At 46.1% G+C, this 24,943-nt stretch overlaps 1 protein-coding gene across 1 annotated transcript in view; it reads left to right on the top strand.

Moving 5' to 3' along the window:
- Positions 1-24,943, top strand: part of LOC126281364 (DDB1- and CUL4-associated factor 12 homolog) — a 115,384-nt gene that overhangs the window by 11,743 nt on the left and 78,698 nt on the right. The gene's annotated exons all lie outside the window — the stretch shown is intronic.

Genomic DNA, 24,943 nt, shown 5'->3' with positions numbered 1-24,943 from the left:
TCAATATGATATGGTTATCCAGCACGTACCCTGACTCGTGGAGGGAGGCGATTTTGATTCCCCTCCTCAAACCAGGGAAGGACCGAACGCATCCCATTAGTTATCGGAGTATTGCTTTGACGAGCTGTGTTGGGAAGACGTTGGAACGCATGGTCAACCGCCGCCTGGTTTGGCTGCTCGAGACCAGGCAGCTCCTTAGCCCCTCTCAGTGTGGCTTTCGTAGATGTCGTTCCACTATAGACAACTTGACCCTTCTTGAGGCCGCCATCCAGCAGGCCTTCCTACGTAACCAGCATTGTCTAGGGGTCTTCTTTGACATTAATAAGGCGTATGACACTACTTGGCGCCGCCTTATCCTCAATCAAATCCATGAGTGGGGCTTTCGTGGCAGCCTCCCCATCTTTATTCAGTCCTTTCTTTCTCAACGCCTTTCGGTATCGGGTTGGTAATGTGCTATCTGATTTGTACGTGCAGGAGAATGGTGTTCCTCAGGGCAGCGTTTTAAGTGTTACCCTCTTTGCTGTCGCTATTAACAGTATCACGTCCACTATCCGGAGTCCTGCCCAATGCTCCTTGTTTGTGGACGATTTTGCTGTTTTCTGTTCTTCCTCCAGTCTTGTCACTGCTAGTCGGCAGTTGCAGCTTACGATAAAGCGCTTAGAGGCATGGACTGCAAAGACGGGTTTTACCTTTTCTGCATACAAATCTATGTGTGTTCATTTTAATCGTTCTCGGCGTCTTTTTACCTCCCCTGAATTGCGTCTGAGGAACACCGTTCTTCCTTTTAGAGATACTGTGAGGTTCCTGGGCCTCACTTTTGATTCCAAGTTGTCGTGGTTGCCTCACCTTAAAGACCTCAAGGTGCGGGCCCTGAAGGCACTGAATATTTTGAAGTGTCTGAGCCATCGGTCCTGGGGAGCAGAACGGGCGCGTCTGCTGCAGTTTTATAGGGCTTTTGACCGATCGCGTCTTGACTATGCTTGCACCGTGTATGGGTCAGCAAGGCCTTCGTATCTGAAGATCCTTGACGCAGTACACCATGAGGCTATCAGGCTGGCCACTGGTGCCTTCTGTACCAGTCCCATCCCCAGCCTGTGTGCTGAGGAAGGGGAACCGCCGTTCGCCATCCGGCGGAAACTCCTCATGGTGCAACGGGTGTGTCATTTCCTTGCCTGTCCTACCTCCCCTGCGTACCCTACCGTTGCCCGACCGCCTATGGAACGTCTCTTTTTCCAGTCGTCCCAGGGCAACGAGACCATTTGGGATTCGTGCCAAGCATTTGCTTGAGTACCTTGGTGTGGAGCGTGTGGACCCCCAACGACAAGGTTTTACTTGCCTGCCTCCCTGGTTGCTCCAGAGGCCCAGCATCCTTCTAGACTTGTCGGAGAACCGGAGGAACTGCACTCCGGCGTTTGTTTTTACCTCCTTATTTTACGATATTTTAAACCAGCATCCGGACCATGTACCTGTATTCACAGATGGCTCTAAAGAGGGGGACTCTGTTGGTTGAGCTGTTGTTTTCCCTGATCGAGTCGTCAAGTTACGGCTTCCTGCGGCGTTTACCATCCTCGATGCCAAATTGTTTGCAATCTTGCGGGCATTGGAGCAGATGAGATGTGTTCCCAGTCTTAAGTTCCTCGTCTGTTCTGACTCCCTGAGTGCCCTTCAGACCATGCAACACTTGTACCCAGCGGATACGGTCGTCCAGAACATCCATGATGCCCTACTCCACCTGCAACGGCAGGGGAAGGAGGTTTCTTTCTGCTGGGTGCCGGGGCACGTGGGTATTAGGGGAAACGAACTGGCGGATGTGGCTGCCAAAGATGCATGTTCCCTCCCTCACGTTGTTGAATGTGCCGTCCCCCTCCATGCTGTAACCTCCCTTTTGCGTTTTCGTGTTATGCATCAATGGGAAGAGGAGTGGCTGGCAGTTTCTGACAATAAGCTGCGTCTGGTAAAGGCCACTACACGACCATGGCGTACGTCCTACCAGTCATACAGGCATAATCCCTTAACGCATGGTTTTTTACTCCGGCGGGTGGACCCCCCAATCTGCAGTGCTTGTGGCGTCCAGATTACTGTCCGCCACATTTTACTTGACTGTCTTTTATTCTCTGACCAGAGGGCGGTGGTTTCTTTGCCTCCGGATTTGCCCTCTATTTTGCAAGACGACACAGCGACTGTGGTTAAGGTCTTACGGTTTTGTGTCCTGTCCAATCTGTCGCCTCGGATTTTAGGGAGAGGGTTTTAATGTGCTGCTGGGTGACTGGCTCACCCAGGTTTTAGGTAAGAGGTCCGCCAGTCACGATTACCTCCTTGTTTCCCTTCAGTATCTGTTCTCCTTTCCTTGTGTTTCCTTTCCTTTTTCAGTGTGTTTCTTCTCCTCTTGTTTTGCCTCTGTATGTGAGCATTTGGAACTGCGTCAGGCCTGTGTCTTTTAGCCATTCTCCTTGTTCGGTGTCCGTCTTCGTCCCTTCACCGCATGTGTTCCTGTTTCTATGCGTTTGGGCGCTGAAGACCACGCTGTTTAGCGCCTGTAAACCTCAAACACACACACGCGGTCCTTGAATCTCGTGGAGGAAGGCAAAAATTGGCACTGGCCACTTCTCTTTATGCTTTGAAAAGAGATATGTGATCTTTCCCACTGTTGAAAGTACATCTAAGCAGTGTGGGGCACCTCAGCTGTTGGGATTGGGAGACAGAATATCTGAAAGGTCTGGGCAAGTGAAGAGGGTGAGATTGCTCGTCAGTGGGAGCTTAAACATTAGGAAAGCGATTGGGCTGCCTAGGTCAAGCAGGTCAGGAAGAAAGCCCAGTGTCCACAGATATGGAGGAGGCTTTGTTGGCAATGATTGAGTACCTTGGGTGTAGCCAGCTGCAAATGATGGGTCATCTTGGCACAAATTATGCGTGGTGCCTGGGTTCAGAGGCCATCATCAGCTCTTAAACATTGCTAGTTGTGTTATTGAGTGGGGTAGAAACATTGTTCTGAGAACAGAGATATCCCTCATTTATTCATAGGCCTGATAAATTGTGTTATAAATTCAAAGGAGGAGAATATGAGCCCCATTAATAACAGGAAGTAGCTTTTGTCATGGCAGATTTGATAAATGGAATGTTAATATAGTATTAGTTCATTGCAGAAGTGTCCATGGGAAGCTCCCAGAGCTAGTTGTTGTTGTAATGGTAATAATGTGTGCAAAGTTTCAGGGTCAGGTAACTGACTGAAACCAGATGTTATCAGTAATGAAATTGTAAATTTCTAATGGATTCTTTATTGCAGAGATTGTTGATGTTAGAGGTGGAGACGTGTCTGTAACCATAAACATTACAATAACATGTATTGGGATTGGTACAGTATTTGACTGTGAAATAATGTGATTGAAGATAAGTAGTAAAGGTTATCAGTTGCCTTTATAGAACTTTTGACACAGGAGCAGTAGTGGTAGAACTTTCCAGCAAAAACTTGAGTAAGGTTTCACGTAAATTTTATGGTCATGTTAGAGAATAGGACAGAGGTTTCAACTTATGAACTATAGAATGGGAGACTCAAGTGTTAGGGCAAGTAGATGGCACGGGGAATCATGTGAAATCTACATCTTCATGGTTACTCTGCAATTCACACGTAAGTACCTGGCAGAGGATTCATCGAACCATTTTCATACTACTTCTCTATCTTTCCACTCTCGAAAGGTGCGTGGGAAAAAGGAACACCTAAATCTTTCTGTTTGAGCTCTGATTTCTCTTACTTTATTATGATGATCCTTTCTCCCTACATAAGTGGATGTCAACAAAATATTTTTGCATTCGGAAGAGAAAGTTGGTGATTGAAATTTCATAAATAGATCTCGCGGCGAAGAAAACCACCTTTGTTTCAGTGACTGCCACCCCAACTTGCATATCATATCAGTAACATTCTCACCCAAATTGCGCGATAACACGAAACGAGCTGCCATTCTTTGCACTTTTTAGATGTTCTCCGTCAATCCTACCTGGTAAGGATCCCACACCACGCAGCAGTATTCCAGCAGAGGACGGACGAGTGTAATGTAAGCTGTCTCTTTAGTGTGTGTCACATCTTCTAAGTGTTCTGCTAACAAAGCACAGTCTTTGTTTTGCTTTTCCCACAATATTATCTGTATGGTCTTTCCAATCGTAATTGTATTTCCTAGGTATTTATTTGAATTGACAGCCCTTAGATTTGTGTGATTTATCATATACTCGAAATTTATCGGATTTCATTCAGTACCCGTGTGGATAACCTCGCACTTTTCTTTGTTTAGTGCCAGTTGCACTTTTCGCACCATACAGAAATTTTCTCTAGATCATTTTGTAATTGGAATTGATCATCTGATGATTTTACTAGATGGAGAATTACAGCGTCATCTGCAAACGATCTAAGGGAGCTGCTCAGATTATCACCTAGGTCATTTATGTAAATCAGGAACAGCAGAGGGCCTATGACACTACCTTGCGGAACGCCAGATATCACTTCTGTTCTACTTGATGATTAACATCTAACACTATGAAATGTGACCTCTCTGAGAGGAAATCATGAATCCAGTCACACAACTCAGACGATACTCCATATGCACGCACTTTGATTCATAGTCACTTGTGAGGAACGGTATCAAAAGCCTTATGGAAATATAAGAATACGGAATTGATCTGAGATCCCTTGTCGACAGCACTCATTATTTCATGGGAATAAAGAACTAGCTTTGTTGCACAAGAACAATATTTTCTGAATCCGTGTTGGTTATGCATCAATAATTTATTTTCTTCAAGGTGATTCACAATGTTAGAGTACAGTGTATGCTCCAAAATCATACTGCAAATTGAGGTCAGTGATATGGGACTGTAATTCAGCTGGTTACTACTATTTCCTTTCTTGCATATTGGTGTGACCCATGCTACTTTCAGTCTTTAGGAACAGACCTTTCGCCAAGTGAGCGGTTGTATATGGTTGCTAATAAAGGTGCTATTGTGTCTGTATACCTCCCAGGGGCTCAGCATTCATTTGCTGGGTACGGGCCTGGCGACCCCGGGGTTCCTGAGCTGGGCACTGGTAAGTGCCGCCAGTCCCCTGGCACCGTAAGCTCTGGGCATACTTCAACGACCACCGTGCGGTGCGGCGGTGGAATGTTGTGTGTCTCAGGGAGTGGGGATCTTGGCTTGGCCGCCCGGATCGCGAGTATGGAATAAACCTCTATAAACAACCCCTCAATCTCAAGGTGTGCTGTGCGCCGATGAGATGCATGGCTGTTGAGGTGGAACAGTCATTAGCGGGCAACCTCTGGGGAACCTGTCGCACCTCAGTTGTATAAGGCTTGCCTAGGCACTCGGGGCTCTGTCTAGGTGGACTTCTAGTTCCCTAGCTGCTCGTGGGACTGAGATGGATCCTTCAAAATCCTCTTTTCCTCCTCCCAGCGGAAAGGGTGGGCCGCTGGACGGTTCTAACACCCAGTCTCTGAAGAGGGCTCATGCAGTCAGTCCCCCTGACTGCAGCACATCTTTGACAAGTGAAGTCTTTAGTAACAGGATGCATTCTGGTGCTCAGAATGTGTTTCTCATTGTGAAATGGAAGGAGGGTAGTTTCGAGAAGGTTTCGCCCTTCTATATACAAAAGGGATTGGAGGGCATCTGTGGCTCCTTGAAATCGGTGAAGCGCTTACGTAATGGGACCTTGCTAGTGGAAACTTCCACTTCCCAGCAAGCAACTAACCTCCAATCTGCTAAATGTCTTGGAGAGTATGCCATAGACACTGAATTGCACAGCACCTTGAACTACAGCAAAGGTGTTGTGACATGCCGGGATCTAGTTGACATTCCCAAGGACGAACTGCAACGTGAGTGGGCTCCGGAAGGTATCGTTGATGTCCAACACATCATGAAGAGGGTTGATGGCCATGTTGTCAAATCTGACTCCTTTATTCTGACCTTCAGTAGCACAAAACTTCCTGAACATGTTAAAGCTGACTTCCTTCGCCTTAGTGTGAGGCCTTATTTCCCGACCCCAATGCGCTGTTTTAAATGCCAGCGTTTTGGGCATACCACCTTAGGATGTAAAGGCGAAACGACTTGTGGCAACTGTGGTAAGGCTGCTCATGAAGGAGTTGGTTGCTCGTCTCTGGCTAAATGTATTAATTGCTCTGGGAACCACCCTGTTTGGAGTAGGGACTGCCGAATATTTTTAGAGGAAGACAAAGTCCAGGAAATCAAAACAACCAAGCGAATCCCCTATGGTGAGGCCAAGAAGATCTATAAGTCGATGCAACCTCCCACATTTGCTACATCTTTCGCACCCCTGGTTCAGAAGCCTACTCCAAAAGTCGATGCCTCAACGCAGACCGAGGTGGTGAGTGTTGGCGCTAACACCTGCAGCTGTCAGTGCACTTGCAACACAGCCAGTGTTTCAGAGCCGGTAGCCCCTACTCGAACGGCAGACAAGGGTATAGTGGCGAACTTGGGCCAGCCCCTGTCGTCTCCAACAGCTGAGGCTGTTATCAAGCCCAGTGCGCCAATTACCACTCCCACATCAGCTCCCCCAAAGCCCACAAAACCACAGAAAGCTCCTGTACCGCAGCAACACCGGGTCAAATCCCGTGGTAAACCGTCTGACCATGCGGCTGTTGTTTTACGTGAGGCTTCATCTGACTCTTCCCCAGAGTTGATGGAATACGACGTATGTGTGGGGCAATCAGCTCACCCCACACCTGCCCCTCCACCTGCTGTGGTCTCCCCGCCCCGTCGGAGAGACAGGATGAAGGTGCTACCCCCAACATAGATGGCTCCCATACTTCAGTGGAACTAGCAAGGGTTCAGGACGCATGTGGAGGAACTTCGTCTACTCTCTCAGGGTAGACCACTGTGTCTCTGTCTCCAGGAGACTTATTTCCATCCCTCATACCCCCCTGAGCTGCGAGGCTATACACTCCACAAAAAGGACGACCTGCGTGGAGAGAGAGCTAGAGGAGGTGTAGGTATTTTCATCAGGACGGACTACCACTCCTCGCCTCTCTCGCTTATGACGACTTTACAGGCTGTCGCTGTGTCTGTGCAAGTACGTCATCCATTGACTGTCTGTTCACTTTACTTGCCCCCACATGAGGCACTTGATGAAGTGGCCCTCACCGAGCTTCTTACACAGCTCCCCCAACCATTCATTATTTGTGGTGATTTTAATGCCCACAATGTGCTTTGGGGTTGTGCAATTACCTGCCCCAGGGGTAGAGCAATTGAAAGGCTTCTCCTGTCATCCTGTGCCTACTTGCTCAATGGAGGACAGAGTACTCATTTCTGCACAGCGACTGGGTCGTTCTCTGCCATTGATCTCTCGCTTTGCTCTCCAGCTCTTGCCGCCAGTGCTCACTGGGAAGTGGTCGCTGACTTGCATGGCAGTGATCATTTCCCCATCTGGATTCACCTGCCAGATGGCGTGGGCCCCGAAAGGAGACCACCACGATGGGTGCTCAGTGGAGCTGACTGGACACTCTATAGCCAGTTGGCCCAATTCGAACACTGTGCGACTGTTGAGGTGTGGGTGGATCATATTACCGAAACGGTCCACCACGCCGCTGCAGCATCCATTCCACAGTCCAATGGCCCCCGGAAGAGGCCACCTGTGCATTGTTGGAGTGCCGACTGCCGCTCTGCAATCAGGACCAGGTGTGCGGCTCTGCGTCGGTTCAAGTCTCGGCCGACTGCTGAGAATCTTGCAGTATTTTGGGTGGCGAGGTCAAGGTGTTGCCGCATTATTCGTGAGAGCAAGAAAGGTCATGGCAACAGTTCCTGAACACCATTAATCGTTCCACCAAAAGTTCCATTGTGTGGGAGACCATCAGGAGAATGTCTGGCAGAGGAGGGAGGTGTCCCACAGCTGCTGTAATTGTTGTGATAGTGCCACGACATTTAACAGTGCCGCCACGACAGTACGCACAAACGGCGATAGAGGCGCTCCGCAAATCAGATGAGCGCGGGAGCGCCACCTAGCTACGAACGGCACCGGCCGCATGTCACGGCACAGCAGTCGAATACGAGAGACTGAGTTGTAATCATGTGATCAGCTATTGTTACTAAGAGAGAGTGTGAAAATCCACGCAATTATTGTGATTAAAAGTTATAACACTTTTTGGCGACGAGGATGGGATATTTTCACCGCGTTGTGGATTTGCGTGTTCGTGACGGGGCAGACATGGAACAGCTTATGCAAGCGCTCATTGAACAACAAACACAGCTGACGGCAGCGATTCAGGCGTTGTCGACGTCGCTTACTCATCGTCTGTCTTCCTCTTCTCCGCCTCCATTCCCTCCTTACGACGAGGCCGCTGAAGACTGGGAGAATTATGAGAAGCATTTGCGGCAACACTTCTTGGCTTTCGGCGTTGTCGACGCTCCTATGTGTAAGTCGTTATTTCTATCTTGGATTTCCCCTCGGGTCTATCAGCTGCTATCTCAGTTAGCCCCTCTGCGGGAACCAGCCTCCCTGTCCTTCCAAGAAATGTGTGACTTATTGTCTGCCTATTATCGAACAAACACCCACGTCGTTGCCGCCCGCGTGGCGTTCTACCGGTGTCGTAAACAGCCCCATCAATCTTACCGGGCTTGGGCGGCGGAACTACATGGCCTGAGTAGGAAATGTCAGTTTGTCACGGACACTCATCACGAGTCTTATGCGGATTCAATGGTTAGGGATGCTATTCTGCGGCTTGCTCCTGATAAAGAAGTTCGGCAACGTGCCCTACAACTGCCAAACCCGTCGTTGTCGGAAGTTCTAAGCATCGCTCAATCCTTTGAAGTGTCTCACGCTGCTGGCGCGCAAATAGACGCGTGGTGTGATGTAGGCGCTGTACAGTCAACTCTCGACAAGGACAATTTGCCTGTTGCACAGGAGAACGAAGATGTGGCGGCGGTTCACTCGCGTAAACAACGTCGCGTTGGGCCGCAACGCTCGCAGCGAAACCAGCAACCACAGAAGCCGGTTCGTTCCGCGCTTCCTTCTTGCCCCCGTTGTTTCGTACAGCACGACAGGGCAGCGTGTCCAAAACGTTGGGCCACGTGTAATTCATGTAGGAAAAAAGGCCACATTGCTTCTGTGTGTCAGTCCCATAAAGTTCCTGTCGACGAGGACGAGGCGTCGGACATGGATGTTCACTGTGTGCTTTCTCAAACAAATAAGTTGTTTGTTACTGTTCGTGTTCTGAATAAAGACATCCGCATGCAAGTGGACACTGGCTCTGCAGTAACTCTCATTAATTCTCGCACGTATTTGGCGTTGGGCTCCCCTCCTTTGTCTCCAGTTACGCGCAATCTGAGGACTTATAATCAGCAGAAAATTCCTATCATGGGCCAGTTTGATGCTTCCACTGCCTACAAGTCTGTTGTTCGGCCCCTCACGTTTTATGTGGTGGATCATGCGGGCACTGAAAACCTGTTCGGTTATGATGCTTTCCAGTTATTTGGGTTCTCCATTGATGATGATGTGCACCTCATATCTGAGGACATTCCGTATCAACAGCTTGATGGATTGTGTTGTGAATTTTCGTCCGTGTTCTCTGCTGGTCTGGGTTGTGCCAAGGATTTTGCAGCCCACATTACTCTTAAACCTACGGCTCGCCCTAAGTTTTTCCGGGCACGCCCTGTTCCAGTGGCGTTGCGTGCACCTGTCAAGGCTGAGCTAGACAGGTTAACAGCTTCAGGGATTCTCCTTCCGGTTACCTCCAGCGAATGGGCATCGCCGATCGTGGTGGTTTCTAAACCAAACGGGAGTCTGCGATTGTGTGGTGACTTTAAAGCCACTGTCAACGCTCAGAGCGTCATTGACACTTATCCTCTTCCTCGTCCTGAGGAGTTGTTTACCAAGCTCGCTGGGGGCCAGTTCTTTTCCAAACTTGACTTATCGGAGGCATACCATCAGTTGCCGTTGGACGCTCCTTCCAAGGAATTTCTCGTTATCAACACTCCTTGTGGGTTGTATCAGTACCAGCGATTACCATTTGGCGTCGCTAGCGCACCGGCCATTTTTCAGCGGTTTTTGGAACAGCTCACGGCTTCCGTTCCCGGCTGCATAAACTATCTGGATGACATTGTTGTCACGGGAGCCTCCACTGCGGAGCACCTTCGTAATTTACGTTCACTGTTTCGGGTTTTGCATTCGGCTGGGTTGAGATGCAATCTGGACAAGTCACAGTTCTTCCAACCCTCCATTGAGTATCTTGGTTTCCAGTTGTCCCGTGAGGGCATACGCCCTCTCCGTGAGCACGTTGCGGCCATTAACGCTCTACCCCGGCCGTCTACGGTCAAAGAACTGCAGGCGTTTCTAGGCAAGATTGCTTATTATCACAAATTCATTCCATCCGCAGCAGCGGTAGCTTATCCTCTGCATCAGCTGTTACGCAAAAACGTCCCCTTCTGTTGGTCCGACGGGTGTGAGCAGGCTTTTGTCCGCCTGAAGGCTCATTTGCAGTCGGCGCCTTGTCTTGCCACATTCCGTCCGGGTCAGCACTTGGTTCTGGCGACTGACGCGTCACAGTATGGCCTAGGGGCTGTTCTCGCCCATCGGTATGAGGATGGGTCGGAACGACCCATTGCCTATGCTTCCAAGACCCTCAACGAGGCGCAACGGCGTTACTCTCAAATCGAAAAGGAGGCGCTCGCTATCATTTATGCTCTAAAAAAGTTCAGCGTTTTTTTGTATGGTTCTAAGTTTCACCTCATCACCGACCACAAACCGCTGGTCTCTCTGTTCAGCCCCTTGGCGTCACTTCCGGATAAGGCAGCTCACCGCCTGCAACGTTGGGCCTTATACTTGTCTCGTTTTCATTATGAGATTCACTATCGCCCCACGGCCCAGCACGCAAACGCGGATGCATTGTCGCGATTGCCGATGGGCCCCGACCCTGTTTTCGATCGCGATGAACTCCTCTGTTTCCACATTGATGAGGAAGAACGTCGTGCAGTCGAGGGCTTTCCACTTACAGGTTCGCAGGTCGCGTCAGCTACTGCGCGGGACCCGGTCCTGCGTCGGGTGATCGGTTTTGTTCAACGAGGTTGGCCAGACAGGACCGGGGGCCGGGCATCGGATCCCCTTCGCAACTACCATGCCTTGCGCCTTCGTCTGTCTGTTCGTGACGGTGTTGTTCTTCTGGCCACGGATGGCGCATCTCCACGGGTCGTGGTGCCAGCCTCTCTTCGCAAAGATGTTCTCAAACTGTTGCACGGAGGCCATTGGGGTATTTCTCGGACTAAGTCCCTGGCCCGCAGGCACGTTTATTGGCCCGGCATTGATTCGGACATCGCCCATATGGTTGCTGCATGTGGCCAGTGTGCTCAACAACTGGCGGCACCTCGTACAATGCCCTCTCCGTGGCCTGATCCAGCTCAGCCATGGGAACGGGTGCACGCCGACTTTGCTGGCCCCTTCCTCGGTACTTATTGGCTACTGTTGATTGACGCCTTCTCGAAGTTTCCATTTGTTGTTAGATGTCCGTCGCCCACCACTGCGGCGACGACGCTGGCTTTGTCCAAAATCTTTGCGCTAGAAGGTCTTCCATCCACGATCGTCACGGACAATGGCCCTCAGTTCTCTTCGCAGGCCTTCCGTGATTTTTGTACTGGACAAGGGATTCATCATGTTACCGCACCTCCCTTCCATCCGCAATCGAATGGGGAGGTCGAGCGCCTTGTCCGCACTTTCAAATGCCAGATGAAAAAATTCCTTAGTGATTTTTCCACAGATGACGCCCTGCTGCAATTTCTGAGTTCTTATCGCTTCACGCCTCTGGGTGATCGCAGCCCTGCTGAACTCTTGCATGGCCGCCAACCGCGCACTCTACTGCACCTGCTTCACCCTGTCAGGCCTTGTACTGTGTCCCCTAGTGCGGGAAAATACTCGGTGGGCGCCGACGTGTGGGCACGAGGGTATGGATCTCGCCCTAAATGGATTCCAGGGGTGGTCAAGGCTCTTCGCGGCCGCCGGCTTTGTGAAATCCGTACGGGCGACGGCACGGTTGTTCGCCATTACGACCAGATGCGCCCACGAGTGGTGGCCACGCCTGTGCCACCGCCCCATCTTTCACCTCCACCAGCTCGAGACGCCAGTCCTGTCGCTGCTGCCGATCTACCGTCCGTGTTGATGCAGCCGCCGTCGCTGCCGCTTCCAAGTACTCCGGAACCGGCCCCAGTCGCGACGCCGCCTTCTCCGGGACCCATCTCGCTGGAGCACACTCCCAGGTCAATGACACCTATGGATGCTGCTCCGGAGTTTTCACCCATCATCTCATCCAGGAGGCACGTTCCTCGCACGAGCTTCCGTCCTGGACATTTTCGACCATACTCCCGTGTCTCTGCGCGGGATCTCCTCGGGGCCTCACAAGAGGCCATGGATGTCTCTGCGCTGTCCATGTCTCCAAGGAAGTGAGTGTTTATTTTTTTCAAGGGGGGAAAAGTGTTGTGATAGTGCCACGACATTTAACAGTGCCGCCACGACAGTACGCACAAACGGCGATAGAGGCGCTCCGCAAATCAGATGAGCGCGGGAGCGCCACCTAGCTACGAGAGGCACCGGCCGCATGTCACGGCACAGCAGTCGAATACGAGAGACTGAGTTGTAATCATGTGATCAGCTATTGTTACTAAGAGAGAGTGTGAAAATCCACGCAATTATTGTGATTAAAAGTTATAACAGTAATGAATAACGGCACTCTCCACACGGATCCGCGAAACATTGCACAGACTATGGCAGCGTATTTTGCCACAGTTACTGCAACAACCAGTCAGGATCCAGGTTTCCAGCGCCATAGGGCCGTTGCTGAGAGATGTAGTCTGGACTTCCAGTCCACCTCTCATGAAGTTTACAACTGCCCATTTTCTATGTGGGAGCTGGATTCTCCATTGTCTGGAGCTCGTGACACCTCCCCTGGTCACGACAGGGTCCATTACAGTATGCTATGGCACCTCACAATGCGCAACAAAGAAATCCTCCTCGCACTTTTTAATGGAATTTTGGCGTCGGGTCACTTTCCTGATGCATGGCGTGAGGCAGTTTTAATCCCTTTTTTAAAACCGGGGAAATACCGCACGAGCCCGAGTAGCTACCGTAGTGTTGCCCTCACTAGTTGCATAGGGAAGACCTTGTTTGGATGTTAGAATCCCGGCGACTCCTTAGTCACTTTCAGTGTGGGTTCAGGAGGTTTCGTTCCACCTTCGATAACCTGGCCCTACTGAAGGCGGCTATACAACAAGCTTTCCTACGCCGTCATCACCTTATAGGTGTATTTTTTGACATTGAGAAGGCCTACGATACCACTTGGAGGCGTCTCATCCTGTAGCAACTTCACGAATGGGGTTTTCGGGGTTGTCTTCTTCTTTTTATTCAGTCTTTCCTCTCGCCACGATATTTTAGATACCGAATTGGTGACGTCCTGTCTGATCGCTTTGAGCAGGAGAACGGTGTCCCTCAGGATAGCGTTTTAAGTGTGACTCTTTTTGCCATCGCTATTAATAGCATTACGTCCATAGTGAAAAGTCCTGCCAGTGTTCTTTGTTTGTGGATGGTTTCTCTTTGTTTTGCTCTTCTTCAAGCCTTGCAACGACAACTTGTCAGTTGCAACTTACGATTAGACGTTTGGATGACTGGGCGCGGAAGAGTGGTTTTAAGTTTTCCACCGAGAAGTCTGTATGTGTTCTTTTTAACCGTTCTCGTTCGATTTTAACCTTTCCTGAGTTGCTGATGATGGACACTATTCTTACTTTTAAAGACACGGTGAGGTTTCTGGGGCTCATTTTTGACTCGAAGCTCACGTGGTTACCTCATCTTAAAGAACTGAAACGGCGGTCGCTTAAGGCATTAAGTGTTTTAAAATGTCTTAGCCACAGTACATGGGGAGCTGACAGGACTTGTCTGCTCCATTTTTACAGGGCCTTTGTGCGATCTCGGCTTGATTATGGGTGCACGGTGTATGGGTCTGCGAGGCCTTCTTACTTAAAGATGTTGGACGTTGTGCACCATGAAGGGCTTCGGTTGGCCACTGGGGCATTCCGAACTAGCCCCATACCAAGCCTCTGTGCAGAGGCTGGTGAACCGCCACTTCCTATGCGGCGACGGCTACTTACAGTGCGCCAGGGGTATAAAACTTTGTCCACACCATACACCCCTGCATACTCTGCCATTGCTCAGCCTCCTCTGGCACAGTTATTTCATAACCGGCAACGTCCGACGCAGCCCTATGGGATTTGCGCACAGGATTGCCTCGCTGCGATGTCTATAGCTGGTCTTCGTGTTTTGCGGTTGATAAAGTCAACCACTCGGCCGTGGCGTTCATCCTGCCAGTTGCTCAGGCGGGAGGAGGTGGCTCTCACACGTCTTCAGATCAGATACTGTCCTCTCACACATAGCTTTTTATTGCGGCGGGAGGATCCACCGTTTTGTGATGCTTGTGGTGTGCACATCTCTGTCCGGCACATTTTAACAGACTGCGTTTTATACCGTGATGCACGGGCAGAAGCACAAGTTGCTGGGGATCTACTTCTACATCTACATGACTACTCTGCAATTCACATTTAAGTGCTTGGCAGAGGGTTCATCGAACCACAATCATACTATCTCTCTACTATTCCACTCCCGAACAGCGAGCGGGAAAAACGACCACCTAAACCTTTCTGTTCGAGCTCTAATTTCTCTTATTTTATTTTGATGATCATTCCTACCTATGTAGGTTGGGCTCAACAAAATATTTTCGCATCCGGAAGAGAAAGTTGGTGACTGAAATTTCGTAAAAAGGTCTCGCCGTGACGAAAAACGTCTATGCTGTAATGACTTCTATCCCAACTCGTGTATCATATCTGCCACACTCTCTCCCCTATAACGCGATAATACAAAACGAGCTGCCCTTCTTTGCACCCTCTCGATGTCCTCCGTCAATCCCACCTGGTAAGGATCCCACACCGCGCAGCAATATTCTAACAGAGGACGAACGAGTGTAGTGTAAGCTGTCTCTTTAGTGGACTTGTTGCATCTTCTAAGTGTCCTGCCAATGAAACGCAACCTTTGGCTCGCCTTCCCGACAATATTATCTATGTGGTCCTTCCAACTGAAGTTGTTCGTAATTTTAACACCCAGGTACTTAGTTGAATTGACAGCCTTGAGAATTGTACTATTTATCGAGTAATCGAATTCCAACGGATTTCTTTTGGAACTCATGTGGATCATCTCACACTTTTCGTTATTTAGCGTCAACTGCCACCTGACACACCATACAACAATCTTTTCTAAATCGCTTTGCAGCTGATATTGGTCTTCGGATGACCTTACTAGACGGTAAATTACAGCATCATCTGCGAACAGTCTAAGAGAACTGCTCAGATTGTCACCCAGGTCATTTATATAGATCAGGAACAGTAGAGGTCCCAGGACGCTTCATTGGGGAACACCTGATATCACTTCAGTTTTACTCGATGATTTGCCGTCTATTACTACGAACAGCGACCTTCCTGACAGGAAATCACGAATCCAGTCGCACAACTGAGACGATACCCCATAGCTCCGCAGCTTGATTAGAAGTCGCTTGTGAGGAACGGTGTCAAAAGCTTTCCGGAAATCTAGAAATACGGAATCAACTTGAGATCCCCTGTCGATAGCGGCCATTACTTCGTGCGAATAAAGAGCTAGCTGCGTTGCACAAGAGCGATGTTTTCTGAAGCCATGCTGATTACGTGTCAATAGATCGTTCCCTTCGAGGTGATTCATAATGTTTGAATACAGTATATGCTCCAAAACCCTACTGCAAACCGACGTCAATGATATAGGTCTGTAGTTAAATGGATTACTCCTACTACCCTTCTTGAACACTGGTGCGACCTGCGCAATTTTCCAATCTGTAGGTACAGATCTATCGGTGAGCGAGCGGTTGTATATGAGTGCTAAGTAGGGAGCTATAGTATCAGCGTAATCTGAAAGGAACCTAATCGGTATACAATCTGGACCTGAAGACTTGCCCGTATCAAGCGATTTGAGTTGCTTCGCAACCCCTAAGGTATCTACTTCTAAGAAACTCGTGCTAGCAGATGTTCGTGTTTCAAATTCTAGAATATTCCATTCGTCTTCCCTGGTGAAGGAATTTCGGAAAACTGCGTTCAATAACTCCGCTTTAGCGGCACAGTCGTCGATAACAGTACCATCGGCACTGCGCAGCGAAGATATTGACTGCGTCTTGCCGCTTGTGTACTTTACATACGACCAGAATTTCTTCGGATTTTCTACCAAATTTCGAGACAATGTTTCGTTGTGGAACCTATTAAAGGCATCTCGCATCGAAGTACGTGCCAAATTTCGCGCGTCTGTAAATTTTAGCCCATCTTCGGGATTTCGCGTTCTTCTGAACTCCGAGCTGTGGAGTCTAATTTTGAAATATTTTGCCAAGAACTGCTTCCTTATTTGCATCCTTTATCTGGGTGGGATATGATAAAACAATCTGCCTTCTGTTTTAGCTAATGATGAGACGCTTATGTCTAGGGTTTTTAAGTTTTGTGATGTGTCTGGACTCTGGCCTAAAATTTTAGGCTGGAGGTTTTAGTGTATTGCAGAGTGGCTGACTCCTCCCCTTTTTTCCTTGCGGTCAGCCAGCCACTTCCATCTGCTACATTGTTTTAGCTTCCTCTATGATTTTCTTCCTGTGTTGTGCATGTTTTACTGCTGATGCTCTGCTTCATCCCACACTTTGGTGTGGGTGAGCACATGTTTTTCGACAATTGTTACCCATGTGTTCTGTTCAGTTTTATATTCCTGTTCTGGGATTTTTCTTGACACCCGTCTCACTAAGTTACTGAACGGGCACTGAAGACCTTGCTGTCGTGCGCCCAAAACCCCTCTACTACTACTACTGTGTCTGCATACTCTGAAAGGAACCTGATTGGTATACCATCTGAACCGGAATACTTGCTTTTCTTAAGTGATTTGAGTTGTTTCGCAACACCTAAGATACCTACTTTTATGTCACTCATTCTAACAGCTGTTCTGGTTTCGAATTCTGGAATATTTACTTTGTCTTATTTCGTGAAGGAATTACGGAAAACTATATTTAGTAACTCCGCTTGAGTGGCACCATCATCGGTAACATTTCCATCGCTGTTGCGCAGTGGCGATATTGACTGTTTTTTGTCACTGGTGTCCTTTACATATGACCAGAATCTCTTTGGGTTTTCTACAATATTTTGAGACAATGTTTCATTGTGCAAAGTAGTAAAAGCATCTCGCATTGACGTTCACACTACATTTTGAGCTTCTGTGAAATTGTTCTAAATGCCTTATCCGAAAATTACCTTGAGCTGTTAATCAGGGAACCAGCTCATAAGGGTAACATTTTACACATCCTGGTCACAAACAGGCTCAAACATTTTGACTCGATTAATGTAGAACAGGGAATCGTTGAGCATATGACCATCATATACTACAATTGTAAATAAAGGGGATGGATAAAAAATATGGAAACTCTGCAAGAAATGACTGCTTCAACATAAATGAAGGTTTCAACCAATCCTGTGGGCTGCATTGCTCTATTTGACCAAGAACAGCAACTGTGCAAGGTCCACAATATGTTGCAAGAGTCAGTCATTGTCAGAACAGCGTTCACTGTAGTTGTGAATGCGTTATATTGGAGTTAACTATGGTGGGTGCTTCTGCAGCCAAGATAGCCCAGGTGTTCGGTTTTTCAGGAGGCACCATATTGAAGATTTACGCTGCTTATAGGAAAAGCAGTAAACATCTGCTAAGTCACATATAGAACAAAAGTATGTGTTGAGCAATTGTGTTGGATGGTCACTGAAGAGAATTGTGAAGAAAAATTAGTGGGCAACAGCTGCAAAAGTCATTGCAGAACTGAAAGCTGCACTCACAAACCCCGTCGGCCCAAAACAACATGAAGGGATCTCCATAAGCTCAGAGTTCAAGGGTGAACTAGAATTCTAAAATTGCTCATTAGTGATGCAATTGCCCGTAGCAAAATGTGGTGTCTTAAGTCGTAAAACCTGGTCTGCGGAGCAAAGGAAAAGAGTAACTTGATAGGATGAATTTTACACTGTTTCCAACTTCTGGACTAGTTTACATGCCAAGAGTAAAACATGATGGGGGTTTGAAGATGGCTTGGACAGCCATATTGTGGTATTCTATGGGTCTCATGTTTACTTACATTACTGCTGTGGGTTATGTGACACATCTTGGCTGATCAGGCCCATCAAGTGGTATGTTTGTTCCCCAATGGTGACCCTGTGTTCCAATATGACAGGGCCACTGTTCACACTGCTTGCATCGTCCAGGACATATTTTATGAGCTCGAGGATTGAATTGTTGCATCTCCCCTGGCCACTATAGTCACCAAATCTCAGTATTATTGACACTTCATATTATGTTTTGGAAAGAAGGAGTACATCAAGGGGATTCCATGGTGACTACTCATGTTACATTTTGAAATCAGTGTCTTATATTGACTTTTTATCAATCTATAAACGCATATTTTCTTTTGTAAATCATCATTATAAAGTAGGGAAGAGCATTAAATTTAAGGAACAAGAATATAATTTATGTTGTGAACCATTTTACAAATTTGGGACATCCTATTGCTTATGTGCTTTTTAGATCAAAAGCATTCTCAAAGTATTGGGAGTACGGATCTGATTTTTATCACAGAAAATGCATACTAGGTTTCTATTCAATTGACACCATTACATATTTCTAAAAAATATTTATTCATGTGAAATATTGTAATATATTGAAAAAGGTGCATGACGCAAGGTTCGTTTGAGCAGTTGCCAGCGGGCTCGTGCGCATGCGCAGAGCTGAATTCGCGTATGAGCAGTGCCTTCCTCCAGCTTCTGGCTACTTGAAGTGTGGCTGTTTGCTGTGTATATGTTTCGTGTCTTTGTAATATTGCTGGTCTCTTTGTTTGCAGTTCCCATGTCAAATTAAATCAAAACAGATTTTTGTGGCTGGGAGCCATCAAGTGAATTAATATACATTCTCATAACCATGAAAGAATGAAAATAAGTTAGTAGTTTCAATTTTCTGATTTTATATTATTTCCACGTTATTAGCAATCGACCATAAATGTCTTAATGAAGCTATTTCTGTCTGTTTTATAGAGAAATTTGTTTCTATTAATGTTTTTCCACTGAGGCAGCGAGTTTATTTGAAACGAAGTGTTTCATTCCGCACTATTTGCACTTTCAACTTCGTTCAATTTCAAGGGCAAATTTTCATTTTCTGGAACGAATGACATTTATACCATAATAAAGAACCAAACATGAAAATACAGTACTGGACCTCCAAGAGAATTGGTATCATGAAAACCACATGAAAAGCCGAATATCAGGTACTTCAGAGTGCACCTGGACATAGAAATGTGCAATTAGAGCAGAATTAAGCATTTTAGTATGGTTTATGAAACTCCGATGCTGCTAGAGTAGTCTCTGATGTCCTGTTCCTTTTATGACATTGTAAGATCTCTTAATGCTATATACTTACGAACATATGTAAACATTTACTTGAAGCTAAGTAGGAAAATTTGGTCAGTTTTGAACTAAATATTTTGTTTCAAATGTAATGACAGCTGTAGCAGAATTGTACAAATCTGCCTTCTGTGAAAGTGTTTTTCGATCACAAGGCACTTGTCTAGGACTTCCTCTAGGCCTGAGGTTATTTCTTAATTTTTGTTTACGTCTGAATTTTATAGAATGCCATTCTATGCTAAATTGTAGACTCGCAGCATACTGTGTTTTATCATTTTAATTCCCCCCATGACTTCATATTTATTTCTCGAATAGAATATAAACAGCCAGTTCTACAGTTTCTTTGCTTCACAGACAACTCTGTCAATTTTTTACACATTTTGAAACAGTCATGAAATTTATTGGCCTCTGTTCCAGTGTAAGCTACACTAGAAACTGTTTTTTTGCAAGAAATTTGTATTCCATCCCACTAGCTTTTTGCAGTGTTGTGTAGATGTAAACTTGTTGGATATGCTACATAACAATATTGCAGAGTACACAAAAAAAAAAAAAAAAAAACTGTCACCCCATAGCAAAATGTTTTGGTACTCCGAGCTGTGGAGTCTAATTTTGAAATATTTTGCCAAGAACTGCTTCCTTATTTGCATCCTTTATCTGGGTGGGATATGATAAAACAATTGCTCTAAGTATAACTCTGTATGTCCTTTCAACAACATACTGCAGGGGTGCAAATGGTCACTTAATGCCCCACCACGCATCAAATTCCACCAGAAATGCGACGAAAAGTGTTTGAGCAAAGCAAGCACCAAGCACAGGCTGCCTACGTCATCATAGCTGCGCATGCGCAGTACAGCCTGTTGTCTGGCGCTGTCTGGGAACTATTCAAATGAATCTTCAATATTACGTGTCTCATGTTGCTTGCTACTTCTTGTTGGAAAAACTTCTTTGCTGCAAGCAGAGAAATGAAAATATGACATTGTATGCCAAATAAGATAAACTTAACATTAACATTCACTTTTCAAACACAATGAAAAATGATAAGAGCTTGACATCTGGGAAAATGAACTGTAAATCCATTTAAAAGTCAGAGAACTGAAAATATCCTTTTGCATTGACAACATCAAGTGGATTAATTTTCTTTATAATTTTATCACGTTTTACAGGCCATTTCCAATAGTGACCAGCAATCTCCATTGCACTGATCAGGGAAGAATTTCTGAAAACTGCACATACTTCTCCACCATTGAATTTACTGTCATATTCTACTTTCTTCCAGTCTCCAATTTTCACACTTTCTACATTTCTTCAGTATGATCATCTGCAGCAGCAAAATTCTTTGGAGACAGCAGATACGGTTTTAGTACTCCTTTCTTGTAGTGAAAGCAGTGAATGCTTTTTTATGTTTGGCACTGATGGTGCTGAAGAAAATATTTTAACCAGATTAAGTTTCACATTGATCCCATGAATTTCATCAATAGACATAGGAAAAACTTTCATAGTTGTGGCACTTGCAGCTACTCGAGTGAAAGTTGAAGCATCACATTCTATGAATTTTTGCTTTTTTACTGCATTCCACACTAGCCGTTCCACAACTGCACCAATTCTTTCTACGGCTCCTTTACCGTGGGATGTAGCAAATATGTCCCAGTAGAGTTCCACGATATTAAATGATTGAAATTGAGGTACAGCAGCAGTAATGTATTTGTTTTTAAATTGCGAGGCAGGTCCTGCTGAACAGATTGAAACTGCCTTCACATTTTCAGGTATAGTTGACAGTACCTTACTAATGCAAGCAATTGCAGCACTCAAGCCATGGCTTTATCCAGAACACTACGTGACTTATACGATGACAAACCTGTTTTACTAGATTGCTAATCTTGCATCTTACATTGCCTGTGTTCTCTCTCTCTCTCTCTCTCTCTCTCTCTCTCTCTCTCTCTTCTCCCTCCCCCTCCCCTCCCAGATTTAGCTCTTCTTTCTTCTGACAACAGTCATTGCTTATGTTGACTCAGCTGTAGAAACTTTCATTTCTGCTTCTGCTGGCTTTTTCCAACTTCTTCCAAATGCTGATTCTTAAATTCTTCATGTTTTACTTCATTCTTTAACTTTTACCTCCTCCTACTCTGTCATTCTGCTGCTGCTAAGGGCATCCTCTTCTTCTAACCTTAAAATAATGCAACTGTGACTCATATTATGTGACTCATGTTACACATTTAATTTTCTCTTTTTGCAATTTTGGTTGAAATTGGGAAATTTTTAGTAGTGATATTAACTACACATTAACACTAAGAAGCAAATTATGGAACAAGATACAGTTATTTCTAATATATCTCTTGGCATGAAAACTTAATTCAGTGAAAGTGACTCATGTTACATGAATGTTCATGCTGTTGTATAATTTACCTACTCCAGTTTTATTCTCTTTATGCAATACATTAGGGTATGTAACAGTAATATAAATAATGATATGCTAATTCTCACTTGCCAATTAGTTGAAATGAAGGTCCAAAATCTCCAGTAGTTGACACTCTCATCACATGAGAAACATATGGCGTTATGAAAATGGCTACAAATTATGGAGAGAAAGCTATAATGGGCCACAAACCATTGTTTCCAAACAGCAAAAAGTCCAGCCTTTTCAAAAAATATGTAAAAAGTACCAAATTTTAAACTTTTAAATATTGTGTGGAATATCCCATCATCACTACAGGAAGAATGGTAAAAGATTATCTTTAAAATGATACAGAAACTGTATTTATCCATTTAAAGATGAAAAGAGACTGTTTTTAATGTGTTCCTACACCTTATTAGGCATAGTAATCTGTTGTGTTCGTGATGTTTCCATATTTTTGTCTAACCCCTGTAGGACCTGCAAATGAAGGTGTGAAGATATTTCTGCAGAATAACTATGACAAGAACAGCTTTCAAATAACCTGAGCACTCCTTGTAAAACATTCCTCCTTGGGACTAAAAACCTTGCTTATAGATGGACAAAATTCAAAAGTATTGGACAACAAACCTAAGAAATCTATAAGCTAAGTAAAGTTGTAAAGAGTGGGAGAGACTTGCTGTGGTCTGAGAGTCGTGTTAGACAGCTGCTCTGACAGCAGAGAGAGCTTCACTACATGTTTAAATGCAGCCAAAATCTTATAGACAAACAAAAAACTAAACAAAGCCAAAATTAGTGTTCATCGATTTTGAAAGTAAAATTCTGCCCACTGATCTGATAGAAAATCCTAAGCAATTTTGATCTTGCTTTAAAGCAGTAGATGGCTCAAAGCCATCTGTCCATTGCTCATATCCTGAGGTGACCAAGTCATGGGATAGCTATATAAGGATGGCGATAGTATTGCATGAACAAGGTATAAAAGGGTGGTGCACTGGTGGAACTGTCATTTGTATTCAGGTAATTCATGTGATTAGGTTTCTGATATGATTATGGCCGTATGACGGGAATTGACAGATTTTGAACATGGAATGGTACTTGGAGCTAGGCAAATGGGGCATCCCATTTCGGAAATTGTTAGTGAATTCAGTATTCAGAGAGCCACAGTGTCTAAAGTGTGCTGAGAATACTATTTCAGCTGTTACCTCTCATGACGGAAAGCACAGTGGCCAACGCCATTCACCTAATGATCGAGAGTAGTGACGTGATTCTTGAGTTTCTCCCGGGGTATTTGATAGTCAAAATATCCACAAGTGTACTGCCTGTCTACAGTGTCCAACGGGCACAATATTTCGGCGATCATACATGTCGCCATCATCAGGTGAACTGACGGACTGAACTCCTGTGAACGTGCCGGCACGGAGATCCATGCGCTATAGCTGCTCAGGGGGAACTGGGTTCGGTCGCGGCGGCGGCCAATTTAAATACCCTCCGCCCGCGGCGCACTCGCTCCACCGTTCGCGTCCCACACCACGGTCGTGCGGTGGAACAGATTGCGATGACGTCTGTGTGATGGCTCTGTCTGCTGTGCTCGATTTACTCTTGATTTAATCAAGAGTAAATCGAGCAATCGTATAGTTGTGACAACCACAGCGGACAGAGCCATCACACCGACGTCATCTCAGACGCTGTCGCAATCTGTTCCACCGCGCGACCCTGGCGCGGGACGCGAACGGCGGAGCGAGTGCGCCGCGGGTGGAGGGTATTTAAATCGGCCGCCACCGCGACCGAACCCAGTTCCCCCTGAGCAGCCATAGCGTACGGATCTCCATGCCGGCACGTTCACAGGAGCTCAGTCCGTCAGTTCACCTGATGATGGCGACGTGTATGATCGGCAAAATATTGTGCCCGTTGGACAGTGTAAACCGAGAGTAGTGACATTTACATAGAGTTGTCAGTGCTAACAGGCCAATAGCACTGCATGAAATAACTGAAGAAATCAATGAGGGATGTACAATGAACATATCTGTCAGGACATTGCAGTGAAATTTGCCATTAATGGGCTGTGGCAGCAGATGACCGATGTGAGTGTCTTTGCTGACAGCACGATATCATCTGCAGTGCCTCTCATGTGCTCTTGACCACATCAGTTGGACCCTAAGTGACTGGAAGACTGTGGCGTTCTCAGATGAGTCTCAATTACAGTTGGTAAGAGCTGACATCACGAAGCCAAGGAAGCAGCTGACACAGCTGACATCCATAATGGTGTGGGCTGTGTTTACAGGGAATGGACTGGGTCCAACGGAATGGATCATTGATCAGACATGGTTATCCTCAGATACTTGGAGACCATATGCAGCCATTCATGGACTTCTGTGCCCAAACAACAATGGAATTTTATGGATGACAGTGTGCCATGTGTTCGGGCCACAGTTGTTCATGGTAGCTTTGAAGAACATTCTGGTCAATTTGAGTGGACAATTTGGCCACTCAGATTGCCCGACATGGATCCCATCAGATATTAACAGGCCACACCCAAGAAGTCAGTTAGCACAACATCCTGTATCGGCAACACTTTTGCATTTACAGATGGTTATTGGGGCAGCATGGCTCAGTATTTCTTTAGGGGACTGCCGACGAATTGTGAGTCCATGCCACATGAAGTTTCTGCACTATACGTGGTTAAAGGAAGTCCAACTCAATATTAGGAGGTTCCCCACCACTTCTGTCACCTCAGTGTAATGCCATTGAAATGGAGCATGATAGGAAGCTTAAATAATAAATTCCTTTTTCTGAAATTGTTTTTCTGATGAAAACAACTTGCTCCTTCTCTAGCACCATTCTGTTGTAGGGCGCTGGATGAGCAAAACATTCTTAGTAATGAGAAAAATACACAGGCAATTCTTGCTGTAGAGAGAAACACTTTATGGTATTTTTTGACTTATCCCAGGGATTTAAGTGTGTAAAACTTAGTGTTAAAAGGAAACAACATTTATAGAAATAATGATTTCACATTGTATTTAACAAGATATTGTACTAAGTGAAAATTCTCTGAGTTGA

Source organism: Schistocerca gregaria, chromosome 7, assembly GCF_023897955.1.
Source record: "Schistocerca gregaria isolate iqSchGreg1 chromosome 7, iqSchGreg1.2, whole genome shotgun sequence".
NCBI lineage: Eukaryota > Metazoa > Arthropoda > Insecta > Orthoptera > Acrididae > Schistocerca > Schistocerca gregaria.
Note: the sequence above shows the minus strand (reverse complement) of the source record. Positions and strands in the feature narration are given on the sequence as shown.